We start from the raw sequence: 14,838 nt of genomic DNA on the forward strand, positions 1-14,838 counted from the left end.
ATGTGCATAGTTCACTATCATTATTCCAGGGAATATCCTTCTATTTTGACCTATTCGTAGATCCACAATTTACTGCCTACCTTTAGAAACATGTTTGTTCATCTGCTGAGAATATCTCTACGGAAGAAAACACCTTAGAGAGTCGCCGTTTAGCTCCAGCCTTCATAGCGACTTAGTTTTATTACTATAGCTATGACACCTTCTCTTCCAGTCTGAAAGGCGAGTTAGAATACTTTTGAAGATATGCCCATAGATCGCCCAAATAACAGGCTACGACGTATGTCAACCATTTGGCGGGTTACCAAATCTTTCACGAACACCGTAGACCCATACCGGCGGGTTAGAACATTTCCTAGTTTTTTACTGAGTCGCCTCGTTCCCCTCTCTTTTGTAGTCATGGCCATTACGAAGTGTGACTAGTTACCAACCAAAGTCGACGATGCCACATTTGAGAAGCTTGTTAAGGCGGGTCTCCTTGACCGCAAGGAAACTATTGGTTGGAGAACCGCCCCGGGCGAGTTGATCTTTACCGATTACCAGGAGAAATAGTAATCTTTACCGATTACCTTGAGCGTGGTTTTAAACCGCCCGGGTCAAAGTTTTTCCGGGACGTCCTGCATTTCCTCAACGTCCATCCTCAAGATCCGGGACCCAACTCCATCATCAACCTATGCCAGTTCCAGGTATTCTGTGAAGTATATTTGCAGAGAGAACCCATGATCCCCTTATTCTGGAACTTTTTCCATCTAACCCGCCAGACCGAGTTTCCCAACGGTCCCAACCATGAGATCGGAGGAGTCAACATCCAAAGACGTCGCGAATGTGGATTTCCGACAGTTCTTCTACCCACCCATCCCAAAGGCTGGGCCGAGTCATGGTTCTACTGCCGAGACACTTCTCCACCTGGCGAGAATCCTCTCCCGGGCTTCAGAGCAGACCGGGTGCCCATGGACTTCAAATTTCCCGATAAGCTCACAGAAGAAGAAGAGTCGGAGTTTATCCCAATCTTCTCCGAGTTGAAATCTCTGAACAACAACGAGCTCATCGGGATCGATCTATTCCGCTGCTCGATAGAATGGAACATGCTTCCCCTGAGTCGCCGAGACGGGCTGATGTATGACTACGATGGTACAGTAGACCATCCATAGTGCTTCAGTCGCCACAGACTCTGAGAGAGCGAAATTGTCGGAGTCAGAAAGAAACAAACCGACAAAACCATGGAAGAATGCGCCAAGATTGGTCTTAAGGCCTTCTGCCGCGCCAACCCGGTGCCACCAGTAAGAGTCCAAGCCGCCCTTTGTATTTTTTATGCTTAACAATGTTCTTGGCTTAAGATTTGCCTCTATCCATCAGAAAACTGATTGATTTTGGCGAAGGGGTCCCAAAGCGGCCGCCCGAAGTCCACCAAGCCGCCGCCAAAAAAGAAGAAGCGGTGAGCAAAAAGAAAGCCTCCACAAAAGATTCATCTTTTGTTGGCGACTCACAAGCAGACGAGGCACACTCGGAGGTAAGGTTTCCCCCTCACTCATCATCTATATGTTCCGACTTACGTTTATACCATACATCCTTATGTGTAGGGCGAGGATCATGAGAGCAAAAATGATGTGGTCGAGGTAATTTCCATTTCTTCCGACTCACCTTCTCCTTCCCCTAGACCAGCCAGGCGGATCTGCAGAAAAGTGCCCATGTCTCACCCACATGCTTATATGGACCCTGATTTCCTTTTGAAGAAAGCAAGATTTACCCCCATGCGCAAGACACGTAGTCGCTCTGGCGACTTAATCACCGGACTGCCTGACAAGACAACCGGTCGGAAGCGCACCAGCAAGGTATATTCTTGTTTTTATCATACCCTTTGTCGTGTAAAATATGACTCGCCACTTTTTCAACTTCAAGCCTTATTCTGTCAGACTTCTCCCCCTACATCTGGCGACTCGGCAATATCAGCTGTCCCGCCGATGATTCGTGTGCAAGAGTGAGTCTTGTTTGCTAATCCAATTTATTCTAAACAATGATATGTGCTTTTAATCTTGGTGCTTTTGTCGCAGGGCACAAGCAAAGAGAAGAAAAACCAGCGACCCATCTTCTGCTCTCCGAACTTCTGACACCTTAGGCACGAGCACCTCTATTCCTCAGACTGATGAAGAGAAAACGGCGGCTCATGATATTCCTGCGGACGATATTCCCGAAGCCCAGGATGACTCGCCCGTCATTTTGAAGGAGACCGCTGGTAAGAGTAACCCGCCAAGCCCTCTCAAGGCGACCGACGATCCAGACATCGTGGTTACTAGCATTGGCTACTTCCCTCCTCAGACTGCAGTGCTTTCCAAACATACCTCCAAGGCAACTCGCCTTTCTCCTGATGAAGAAACAGACACCCTCAAGCTCCCCCAATATGAGAAGTTGGAATTCGACCAACTTTGTTCCGGCTTCACAAGTCATCTGGAGAGGGATTTCGAACTGAACAAGAGCTTGATCCGTCTTATGAGGACTAAACATGAGGTACGTATGTTGATGTATTTTCCTGCACCCATTAGCCTTCCAAGGGCCCGCTCATCTTTCTAAAAGATGAGCTGGGTCTTTGAATAAAAAAAACTTCAACCTTATGCCCCCAAGGGCAGGGTCTTCTTTTGGAAGATGAGCCGGGTCTTGTATTAGAGAAAAAGCTTCAATCTGTAGCCCCCAAGGGCCGGGTCATCTTTGGGAAGATGAGCCGGGTCTTGCATACGGTATGATTTTGATAAAAATCATACATTAGCCCCCAAGTATCAGGAGTATTGCTTGCAGTAATGCTGAAACTTATATCCCCAAATTTGATGTGCAGGAGTGTGTGACACAGACTGAGTCGACGGTGACCGACTTAAAGAAAAATCTGGCTGAACAACAGGATGCCCACTTCAAGTTGGAGATGAAATTCCACTTACTGCAGGCTGAGCTGGAGAAGATGAAGGCTGACCAGAATGTTTTGAGAAGAAAGCCAAGGCCGATGAAGCCGCCATTCTTAAGCGTGCTGAGCAGGCTGAGGAGAAATTGGAAGCCGCCCAGCAAGAGCTAACCGGCTTAAAAAGGCATGTGTCCAATATGACAGTCGCCATGTTTGGTAAGAGTTATCCTTTGACTGTTTGATTAACTAATCTGGTATCAAAAATTATCCAATACTAATGTACCCTTTGCAGGTGCACGAGCCGCCAATCTTCCGGGCGACTGCCTGTTTAAGTTAAAAGCGATATATACCTTCGCTGAGCAGCTATACACCGGGGGCGTGCTGACAATCAAGGCATTGATGGGCAACAAGGGACCAGTGATGACCATCAAGCAGATGCTCGACTTCCTGTCTACATTGCCTCCTCAGATAGAGGAATTAAAAAGATCAGCCGACCGAAAGGGAGTGTTGAACACCCTGAGTCAGTGCTTAGCGTACGCCCCTGAGATCAAAACCGAAGAAATAGCTGTCGGCTACCCCGAGCTGAAAGATGACGGGTCAGAATTCAACGAGGTGGACTATCACCGAACCATTGTAGAATCTCGCTATGCGGCGACTCAACTGGCAGCCAGTTTAGATCTGAACAAATACCAAGCCGCCTATGACGAGATGAAAAAGAAGGTGACGCCTCCTTCATATGAAACTGCTAGCCTGGTTCCTAGTCGGCCCAAGAATCCTTTTGATCTTGACATGGACCTATCTCTCTTCCTTGATGATGAAGATGAGTTCATTGCCTTGTCCAAGTGTAACTGGAAGCTGGGCGACTTACGAATCGAAGGCGGGGAGAGCTCAAGGAAAGGTGACTGGGCGGCGACCTGATTCGCCCATGGATCCTTCCTTCACTAGGGGATGACACCCATTCCGGCCATGCGAGCCATGTAATAGCCTTGTTAGTGTGTGTGAAACACCAAGTATGTCGTATTATTTTTTGATAGAACCACTGGTAGTCCTTGAACCTATGCTTGACTCGCCTGCAATTTTTGATAAACCAAGGAATGTCTCAATGTGACAAACAAATTTTTTCCTGGTGTGTTAGGATAAACAGCAGCCGAGTCAGTAAGTGCATGGCCAGGAATAAACTAGCCCCTTGGATCATGGCAAGAAATAAATTAGCCCCCGGGGTATGGCGAGAAATAAATCAGCCCCCGGGTTATGGCGAGAAATATGAGCCGGGGCGAGTTATAATCAAAGCCGGCTCAAAGATATGTTAAGAAACCTTGTGATCTTGTCATCAGGAACTAAAAATTTTATCGACTCAGTGAGTGTCGATAGGATAAGACGAGTTTGCAAAACTCTAGTGTTACCCATAGGAAACTTTTTGCAAAAAAGCTTGTTGTTTTAGACCGGCTGATGAGGCGCGAGTCAAGCTTCTGTGGAGCAGGTTCAATGAACCAATGGTTTCTCTATTTCCCATGTGTGACTCTGGCCGGTACCTTTTATGTTTTAACCAAGGTGAGTTCAGGGTCCAAATAATGGATTGACTCGCCTTGAGTACATAGGTCCATGTGGCGACTTGTTCAACACATAGTCCAGTATAACCATTTGTAATGCGGTAATTTTTCGCTAGCCAAGAGGGTATTCAGGCTAAACTCAATGAGTGGAAGCCCCCAAGTGACCTACGATTTAGGAAGAAACCATGCATAGGATTACAGGAGCGTATACGCTCTTACTGCAAAACGACTTGGGATCTAGTAGCCCCCAAATAAGCCAGCTTAATTCTCAAAACCATATAAGGCGCCTATGTTTGGACCGTGCGACGTGGCAACATTGGTCCTCTTTGGCTTTCATCAAAGCCCAGTTTTGAAGCATGTGCAACATGGCGACTTACGCTCTTTGACTTTAATAGTGTCCATGTTTGGGCGACTTGTAGAACAATAAAGACTCATACTTTCAAAAGCTGAAACGGCAAAGGACCAAGAAGTTCGTGGGTGCCGGCTTTATTGCTTTCATAATTCATGGATTACAATTTGCTGAAAACTGATAAAGAAAAAAGTGGGAGCTCATGGCTCTAAGTGTAGTAAGGCCGCAGATGGGCTATGTTCCAAGGGCGAGTTGTCTCAACCTCTGTAGTTGGCCGATCTGGGCGAAGATCCACCAAATAGTATGAGCCGTTCCGAAGGTTCTTGCTGACGACAAACGGTCCTTCCCATGGAGGTGATAGCTTGTGCATACTAGTATGATCTTGAATCAAACGAAGCACCAAGTCACCTTCTTGGAAAGCTCGGCTCTTGACCCGGCGACTATGGTAACGTCGCAAGTCCTATTGGTAAATCGCTGATCATGATGCGGCCAAGTCACGTTCCTCCTCCATGGCATCCAGCGAGTCTTGTCGCGCTAACTCGTTGTCCTGCTCGACGTAGGCGGCGACTCGTGGGGAATCATGTTTGATGTCACTTGGTAACACCACTTTTGCCCCGTAAACCAGAAAGAAAGGGGTAAAACCCGTGGAGTGGTTTGGAGTTGTCCTGATATTCCACATACCGATGGCAACTCCTCGACCCAACATCCTAGTGTACGTTCCAAAGGTACCATGAGCCGAGGCTTAATCCCCTGCAATATTTCCTGATTCACCCTCTCTGTCCGCCCATTAGACTGGGGATGTGCAACCGCGGAAACATCAAGCCGGATATGCTCTCGTGAACAGAACTCTTGCATTGCACCTTTGGATAGGTTAGTACCATTGTCAGTAATGATACTATGAGGGTATCCGAATCTGAAAATCAGTTTCTTCAAGAATTTGACGGCCGTATCAGCGTCACAACTGCTAACAGGTTCCGCCTCCACCCACTTGGTAAATTTGTCAACCGCCACCAATAGGTGAGTCTTTTTGGTGGAGGACATCTTGAAGGGACCGACCATATCAAGCCCCAGACTACAAACGGCCAAGTGATTGGTATCATCCACAACTCCTGAGCCGGCACATGCATCTGGCGTCCAAATTTGTGGCAGCCATCACATCGGCGAACGATCTCCTCTGTGTGTGCGTGAGCCGTTAGCCAATAAAACCCATGTCTGAAGGCTTTAGAAACCAAGGATCGGGACCCAGCATGATGACCACAGTCGCTCGCGTGAATCTCATTGAGGATCGTACATCCTTCTTCGGAAGAGACGCATCTTTGAAATACGCCCGAGGTGCTTCGTTTGTGTAACTCGCCATTGTGTATGACCATGGATTTACACCGACGGACGATTTGGCGAGCTAGCAACTCGTCGGCTGGTAACTCGCCTCTGGTGAGGTACGCCATGTAGGGAATCGCCCATTCTGGAGTACCATGAAGAGCTGCCACGAGTTGAGACTCGGGGTACGGTACCATTAAATCTTCCTCCGAAGGAAGTTTCACTGAAGGGTTATGTAATATATCCAAAAAGACATTGGGAGGAACCGGCTTACGCTGCGAACCAAGGTGCGAAAGAGCGTCCGCTGCTTTGTTAAGCCGTCGGTCGATGTGATCCACTTGATAGCCATTGAAGTGACCCGCCACATCTGACACATCTCGTCTGTAAGCCGCCGTCAGAGGGTCTCGTGAATCATAGGTGCCAGAAACCTGCTGCGCCACCAGATCTGAATCGCGCAAACATCTCACTCGCGTGAGATTAATCTCTTTGGCGAGTCGCAAACCATGGAGCAAAGCTTCGTATTCTGCTGCATTATTGGTACATGGGAACATGAGTCGAAGGACATAGCAAAACTTGTCACCTTGAGGCGAAGTTATCACCACACCAGCCCCCAAGCCTTCCAACTGTCTAGACCCATCGAAATAGATAGTCCAATATGTAAGATCTGGTCTCTCCTCAGGGATTTGTAACTCGGTCCAATCATTTATGAAGTCCATGAGTTCTTGAGATTTGATGGCTCTCCGAGGCGTATATCGCACCTGATGGGATCCAAGCTCGATGGCCCACTTAGCAATCCGTCCAGTAGCCTCTCGGTTCTGTATGATGTCGCCGAGGGGGCGAAGCTGACAATCGTGATCGGGTGTTCCTGGAAGTAATGTTTCAGCTTTCGACTCGCCATGAACACCCCAAAAACCAACTTCTGCCAATGTGGGTAGCGTTGCTTGGAGAGGGTAAGGACCTCGCTGATGAAATACACCGGTCACTGGACCGGGTACTCCTTTCCTTCTTCCTTTCGCTCGACAACTACTGCCACGCTAACCGCTTTGGAATTAGCTGCAATGTACATGAACATAGGTTCCTTGTCTGCCGGAGCCGCCAACACTGGCGGGTTAGCTAATTGTCGCTTCAAGGATTCGAAGGCTTCATTGGCCTCGTCCGTCCATACGAAACAATCAGTTTTCTTGAGCAGCTGGTAGAGAGGGATGGCCTTCTTCCCAAGGCGACTTATGAAGCGGCTCAAGGTCGCGATTCGACCCGCCATATGCTGCACCTTGTTAATGTTGGCTGGTTTCCCAAGTGAGGTAATTGCCTCAATCTTGTGTGGGTTGGCCTCGATGCCATGCTCTGATACTAAGAAACCCAATAACTTCCCAGCAGGGACACCAAAAACACACTTGGTGGGGTTAAGCCTCATCTGGTAAACGCGCAGGTTGCCGAAGGTTTCTTTGAGATCCTCCAAGAGCGACTCCTTGCGGTGAGACCTGACCATGATGTCGTCCACATAAGCGTGGATGTTACGGCCTATCTGGCTGTGTAAGCAGTTTTGGATGCAGCGCTGGTAAGTCACCCCCGCACTCTTGTGCCCAAACTGCATGGACACATAACAGAAAGCTCCGAATGGGGTTATGAAGAATGTCTTCTCCTGATCCACCACCGCCATCTTTATCTGATGGTATCCTGAATAAGCGTCCAAGAAACACAGACGTTCGCAACCCGCCGTCGAATCAATAATCTGATCAATGCGGGGAAGGGCGAAAGGATCCTTCGGACATGCTCTGTTAAGGTCGGTGTAATCAATGCACATGCGGAAAGTGCCGTTCTTCTTGAGCACCAGGACCGGGTTAGCCAACCATTCAGGATGGAAAACCTCGATGATGAACCCAGCGGCAAGGAGCCGGGCTACTTCCTCTCCGATCGCCTTACGACGTTCTTCATTAAACCTGCGAAGGTACTACCGAACTGGCTTAAATTTAGGGTCAGTATTAAGATGGTGCTCAACGAATTCTCTCGGTACACCCGGCATGTCAGAAGGTTTCCATGCAAAGATGTCCCGATTCTCACGGATGAATTCGATGAGCGCACTTTCCTATTTGGGGTCGAGACCCGCCCCAATAGTGAACTGCTTGGTGGAGTCGCCTGGTGTAAAGTCGAGAACCTTGGTGTCGTTCGTTGGTTTAAATTTGAGCGGCGGCTCAGAATCGATGGTCGGCCTTTTGAGCGGCGTCATGTCCGCCGGGTCAACATTGGATTGGTGAAACTTGAGTTCCTCAGCCACGCAAGCCGACTCGGCATAAGCCGCATCTCCTTCTTCACACTCTTGGGCTATCTTCCTGTCGCCGTGGACGGTAATAGGACCCTTAGGTCCAGGCATCTTGAGCTTGAGGTAAACATAGCATGGGCGGGCCATGAATTTGGCATACGCTGGCCGTCCAAACAGCGCATGATAGGGGCTCTTGATTTTGACCACTTCGAATAGGAGGGGCTCGCTCCTGTAGTTCGACTCCATGCCGAAAGCCACGTTAAGCTTAACCCGCCCAATCGGGTATGCCAACTTGCCGGGAACAATGCCGTGGAAGACCGTGGATGATGGCATCAGGTCTTTCTCCAAGAGGTTCGTCTGCCAGAAAGTGTCGAAATATAGGATGTTGATGCTGCTGCCTCCGTCCATGAGGACCTTGGAGAGGGTGTATCCCCCGACTTGGGGGGCCACGACCAAGGCTAAGTCGTCAGGGTTGTCCACTCGGGGTGGATGGTCTTCCCTGCTCCATGTTATGGGTTGCTCAGACCAGTGAAGGTATCGGGGGAGCGCCGGCTCAGCTACGAAAGTTCTATGCTTCAGCTTATGATCCCGCTTACAAGTGTTGGTGGTGAACACGTGGTACTGCCCACTGTTCAATTGTTTGGGGTTATTTTGGAACCTGCCCCGATCCTCCTACCGCTGGGGGTCTCCTTGCGGGGGGGGGGGGGGGGCGGGGGGGGGTTGTTGGAACACTCCCGGTGGGTGGTACTGCTGGTTATGAACTTGGTATTGGCCAGCATTGGGCTGTGACCCGCCCTATGGTCCTTGGTTAGGAAAACCCCCAAACGTGACCTGGCGTGACCCGGACGAGCCAGGTTGCTCCTGTCGCTGGCCCTGCTCGCCGCCTTGGCTTCTCCTGAGCGCCTCGGCCCGGAACTCTTGCATCACGTAGCAATCTTCCCACGAGTGAGTCGCCGGTCCTTCGGCCATGGCGTGCTGCGGGCACGGTCCTTTAAGCATTTCATGGTAATTACGTGGTTTCTTCCCACTAAAGCCCCGCTTCTTCTGACGTGGGTTTGCGTTGCCGGTATTAGTATTAGCAACAAATTCCATAGGACCTTCCTGTTGCCTCTTCTTGCCATGCCCGCCATGGTGGTTGTTGCCCCGGTTTTGAAACTGGGAATGGCCCTTGCGTAACTCGCCCTTCCCGATGGCACCAATTTTGTCGTCGCCCTCTCCAGGATCCTTGGTGTCATCCAACTCAGCGTACCTGGTAAGGACGTCCATTAACCCGCCCATGTCCTGTACCTTTCACTTAAGTCTCCCTAGCTTCAGTACCAGAGGTTCGTAATGGCAGTTCTTCTCCAGGATCAACACCGCTCGAGCCGCCGAAATGCCTTCCGATGAATGGATAACTTCCGCGACTCGCCGGGTCCAATGGTGGGCCGACTCATCCGGCCACTGGATGCAGTGTTGTAGGTCGACGATAGTCATTGGGCGCTTGCAGGTCCCTCTGAAGTTTTTGATGAAGCGCTCCTTCAGCTTCGCCCAAGTGTTGATGGATTTGGGCGGCAGGTTTTTCAGCCACGTGCGCGCCGTCCCTTCAAGCATCATAGTGAAGTATTTAGCACAGACCGCCTCGCTTACGTCAAGCATATCCATCGCGAGTTTGTAGCTCTCGATCCGTGACCCTGGTTAGAGATCCGGCGAGTAGTTGGGAACCTTCCTGGGCCCTTTGAAGTCCTTCGGCATGCGCTCGTTGCGCAAAACTGGCGCGAGACACGATACCCCAATGTGCTTGCTCCCAACGTCCAAGGGCGCGGTAGGTGACGGCGTGTAAGCCGGGTAAGCCTGACCCGCCACGGCCGTTGGCTCCATGTGTCGCGCGGCCCGTGCTGCATCCACAATATCCTGGGCTCGCGTGTCGGGCATCCCGAGAGGGTCGTGTTGGGGGAGTCGCCGCGGCCTACCGGTTACTACGGGGAAGTCCTCATGGAGACTTCTGGTGTGACTTGCCTGAGGCGTGGAGTGTAGCCGATCAAGGCTGTAGGAATACTGCGTGTGCTGAACCACGACCGTCTTTAGCATCTCTATGGCGTTTCTGGCTTCTATCTCGGCCGGGGTGTTTCCGTAGATCGGAAGGGACTCCACATGGCGAGTCGCTGCCAGCACATTGTCGACGGGATTCGAGAAGTGACCCCGCCGTGTCTGGAACCGAGTCGCATGGGCATCCATTGGCTGAGTCGGCGGCGGATTGGGCGGTGGGACCGCTCCTCCCCTCGGGATGGTTTATAAAGGCCGATCGGGACCCGCCCCGAGGGTGCGCGGAGTGTCGAAAAGGCGAGTTGGGTGTAAGTCGGCCAGGATGCGCCCATTGTGCCTCCTTTGGTGAACGGCGTCAGACGCGCGCTGCTATATCTCGAGCCGGCCTTCGGTGTTCAGTCACTCCGTCTCTACTGCGATCGCGGCTTGCTGCGTCTCAATCCTGGCGGCCTCCGCTTCCATGTCCCGCTGTGCCTTGGCCATTACCTCCCGCTTCTTAGTTAGCTCGGCGTTGACAAACTCCTGATTTTTAGACGTGATCGTGGTTGCCATGAGGCTGGCGATCTTCGCCGCTAGCTCCGTCATGGTTTGCGCTGGGGATTTGGATGTTCCCCCGGTCTCGTTATTGCCAATTGGATTCTACTGAGGCTGCGCTGACCCCGCGATGTAGATGGCGATTTGCCGGCGAGACCTCTCGAAGACCTCGGGATCCATTGCCAACGACAGCCCCCCGAGTTGTCCTTCCTTAAGAGGGTGGATCGATTCCGTCTCACCCATGGATGACTCGCCATCAGAATTGACACGGGTGATCTCCTCGCCCGCCACTTCGTCTTGCGCATCGCCTCCCTGCGTAAAACCGACGAAAACATGGCGACTCCTGTTCCGCCGAGTAACGGGGAGGACGTACCTGGCCGGCTCGACGATGTCGGCGGAGATGTCCGGCTCAGGCACAGGTGTCCCGATCATGCTGATGAAGACGTTGATCTTGCCAAAGGGGACTCGGTAGCCAGATTCGGCGGAATTGGCCTCCGGCTCCCACAGCGAGTTGTCGATGTAGTACTTCCCGCGGCGGATCTTAGTCATGATGCCGGCCGCATAGCTTTGTAACCCTGGTAGGGCTCCCTTCGAGAACTCAACTCCACCGTGCGCTAGCCCCACGGTGGGCGCCAACTGTCGTGGTTTTTTCACGGCAGATGTCCTTGTGAAAGGACTTAGAGATGGAGCCATCGCACCTTGGTGGCGACTCGAAGGGGGTGAGCGAAAGTGAGACTCAGATTTACCCAGGTTCGGCCCCTCGTGAGGAGGTAAGAGCCTACGTCCTCCTTTGTGTGGATTAATGGTGGTTTTGATTACAAGGAGGGAGTAACTCGCCTGACCTAGCTCTCGATTGTCTCTAACTCGCCTGACCTCTCCCTAGGACTCGCCTTTATATACAGGTCGAGACCCTAGGGTTTACAAAGTCCTGACATTCTACTTTTTGTGTCTTTCCTTATCTCTAAGTCGCCGTGTCCCCCACGATCAGGAGCTTCCTTGATAACTCATCATCCGCACGATCTCTTGAACCGCCCTTCAGCTCCTGGGCCATGGGACGCACAGCTAATGGTGAGTCGCCCCTTTGGTGACCCGGCCCGTTATGGGCGGGTTACCCATAGGTAATATCCCCAACACATACTCTCGGCATGCATCGTTATTCTTTATTTAAGTGTTGCGCTGTTAATTTTAATCTGCTGCCATCTACCTTTTTCGTTCACTATCTTTCCTTTCTTTTGGTCCTTTTTCCCCATGTGCCCTTCTCCTTGGCCTTTTGTCCTGTCGGCCAGCCGGCTTGCGGACTGTGGCCGATCAAGGAGTGGGCTGCCAGAGGCAGGGTGTTGGTACTTTGTATTTTTGCAAGTTGGATTGTTGAACGGACTAGGTAGAACGGCCGGACCCGACCCGCCCCTTGTCAGTATTTTCCGTAGAACCAGCCCCCTTTTGCTTATGCGCCTGCCGGATGGACATCCAACTTGTGGTCTGCAGCCGTTTAGATTTGAGCCGTCGAGGAGGAAGAGCTATGGTACTTTACAGAACTAGGGTGGGGATTGGGTGAGCTGGCAGTCCCTAGGCCGGCTGGGCCGACTCGGTGGCAGCTGAAAAATAAAATGTACTTGGACCATAGCTAGGAAGAAAAAGTCTGTCCCCGAGTCTTACTCAAGGATGTCGGCTGTTCATTCACTGAAAGTAGGTCGGATACAGACATACACTTTCAGCTGTAAAACGGGCGGAGGAGCAGTGCGTTCCATGGTCGCTTCTCTCGGAGCCAGAGTCGTCCTTCTTGTTCTTTCTCGCCTTTTGAGTGTCGACCAGGTAGTAGGCATTATGGCTCAGGGACTCGCTGATGATGAACAGGCCCTCCCATGGGGCAGACAGCTTGTGCTGGCAGGCTATCAATTGAATCAGTTGGACCACTAGGTCGCCCTTTCTGAATGAGAGTGGCTTGACCCGTCGGCTGTGGTAGTGGCGCAGGGCCTGCTGGTAGATGGCTGTTCTGGACAACGCCAACTCGCGTGCCTCCTCGAGGAGGTCGATGTCGTCTTCTCTGGCCTCCTTGGCGTTGGCGTTAGTGTACAGGGTGACCCGAGGCGAATCGAGCTCGACGTCGGTGGGGATGATCCCTCGGCCCCATACACTAAGAAGAATGGGGTGAAGCCAGTCGACCGGTTGGGCATGGTTCGCAGGCTCCATAGCACAGCTGGAAGTTCCTCAACCCACGGATGGCCGAGCGCTTGAGTGGCTCGACCAGCCTGGGCTTAAGGCCGGCCAGGATGAGGCTGTTTGCCTGCTCCGCCTCGGCGTTAAACTGCGCGTGGGTGATACGTCCATTTTGCATCATGCTTTTATGTTGATATTTATCGCTTTACGGGCTATTATTACACTTCACGGTACAATACTTATGCCTTTTCTCTCTTATTTTACAAGGTTTACATGAAGAGGGAGGATGCCTGCAGCTGGAATTCTGGTCTGAAAAAGGAGCAAGTTTGATATACCTATTCCGTGCAACTCCAAAATCCGTGAAAATCAACGAGGAATTATTTTGGATTTTATAAAAAATACTCGACGGAGGAAGTACAAGAGGGGAGCCACCAGGAGGCCACAAGCCTTCTAGGGGCGACCTACCCCCTGGCCGCGCCTAGGGGGCTTGTGGGCCCCCTATTGCCCATGTGGCTCCCATCTTTTGCTATAAGGAGGGTTTCGTTCCAGAAAAAAATCAAGAGGAGCTTTCGGGAGGAATTGCCGCCGCCACGAGACGGAACTTGAGCAGAACCAATCTAGAGCTCCGGCAGGGCCGTCCTGTCGGGGAAACTCCCCTCCCCGAGGGGGAAATCGTCGCCATCGTCATCACCGACACTCCTCTCATCGGAGGGGACTCATCACCATCAACATCTTCATTAGCACCATCTCATCTCCAAACCCTAGTTCATCTCTTGTAAGCAATCTCCGTCTCGCGACTCCGATTGGTACTTGTAAGGTTGCTAGTAGTGTTAATTACTCTTTCTAGTTGATGCTAGTTGGATTACTCAGTGGAAGATTTTATGTTCAGATCCTTGATGCTATTCAACACCTCTCTGGTCATGATTATAATTATGCTTTGTGAGTAGTCACTTTTGTTCCTGAGGACATGGGATAAGTCATGCTATAAGTAGTCATGTGAATTTGGTATTCGTTCGATATTTTGATGGGTTGTATGTTATTTTTCCTCTAGTGGTGTTATGTGAACGTCAACTACATAACACTTCACCATTATTTTGGCCTAGAGGAATGCATTGGGAAGTAGTAAGTAGATGATGGGTTGCTAGAGTGACAGAAGCTTAAACCCGAGTTTATGCGTTGCTTCGTAAGGGGCTGATTTGGATCCACTAGTTTAATGCTATGGTTAGACTTTGTCTTAATTCTTCTTTCGTAGTTGTGGATGCTTGCGAGAGGGGTTAATCATAAGTGGTATGTTTGTCCAAGTAAGGGCAGCACCCAAGCACTGGTCCACCCACATATCAAACTATCAAAGTAGCGAATACGGATCATATGAACATGATGAAAACTAGCTTGACAGAAATTCCCATGTGTCCTCGGGAGCGCTTTACCTCCTATAAGAGTTTGTCCAGGCTTGTACCTTGCTACAAAAGGGATTGGGACATCTTGCTGCACCTTTGTTACTATTGTTACTTGCTACTTGCTACGAATCATCTTATCACACAACTATCTGTTACCGATAATTTCAGTGGTTGCAGAGAATACCTTGCTGAAAACCACTTGTCAGATCCTTCTGCTCCTCGTTGGGTTCGACACTCTTACTTATCAAAAGGACTAAGATAGATCCCTACACTTGTGGGTCATCGAGACTCTTTTCTGGCGCCGTTGCCGGGGAGTGAAGTGCCTTTGGTAAGTGGAATTTGGTAAGGAAACATTTATATAGTGTGCT

Source organism: Hordeum vulgare, chromosome 6H (genome assembly GCF_904849725.1).
Source record: "Hordeum vulgare subsp. vulgare chromosome 6H, MorexV3_pseudomolecules_assembly, whole genome shotgun sequence".
Lineage (NCBI taxonomy): Eukaryota > Viridiplantae > Streptophyta > Magnoliopsida > Poales > Poaceae > Hordeum > Hordeum vulgare.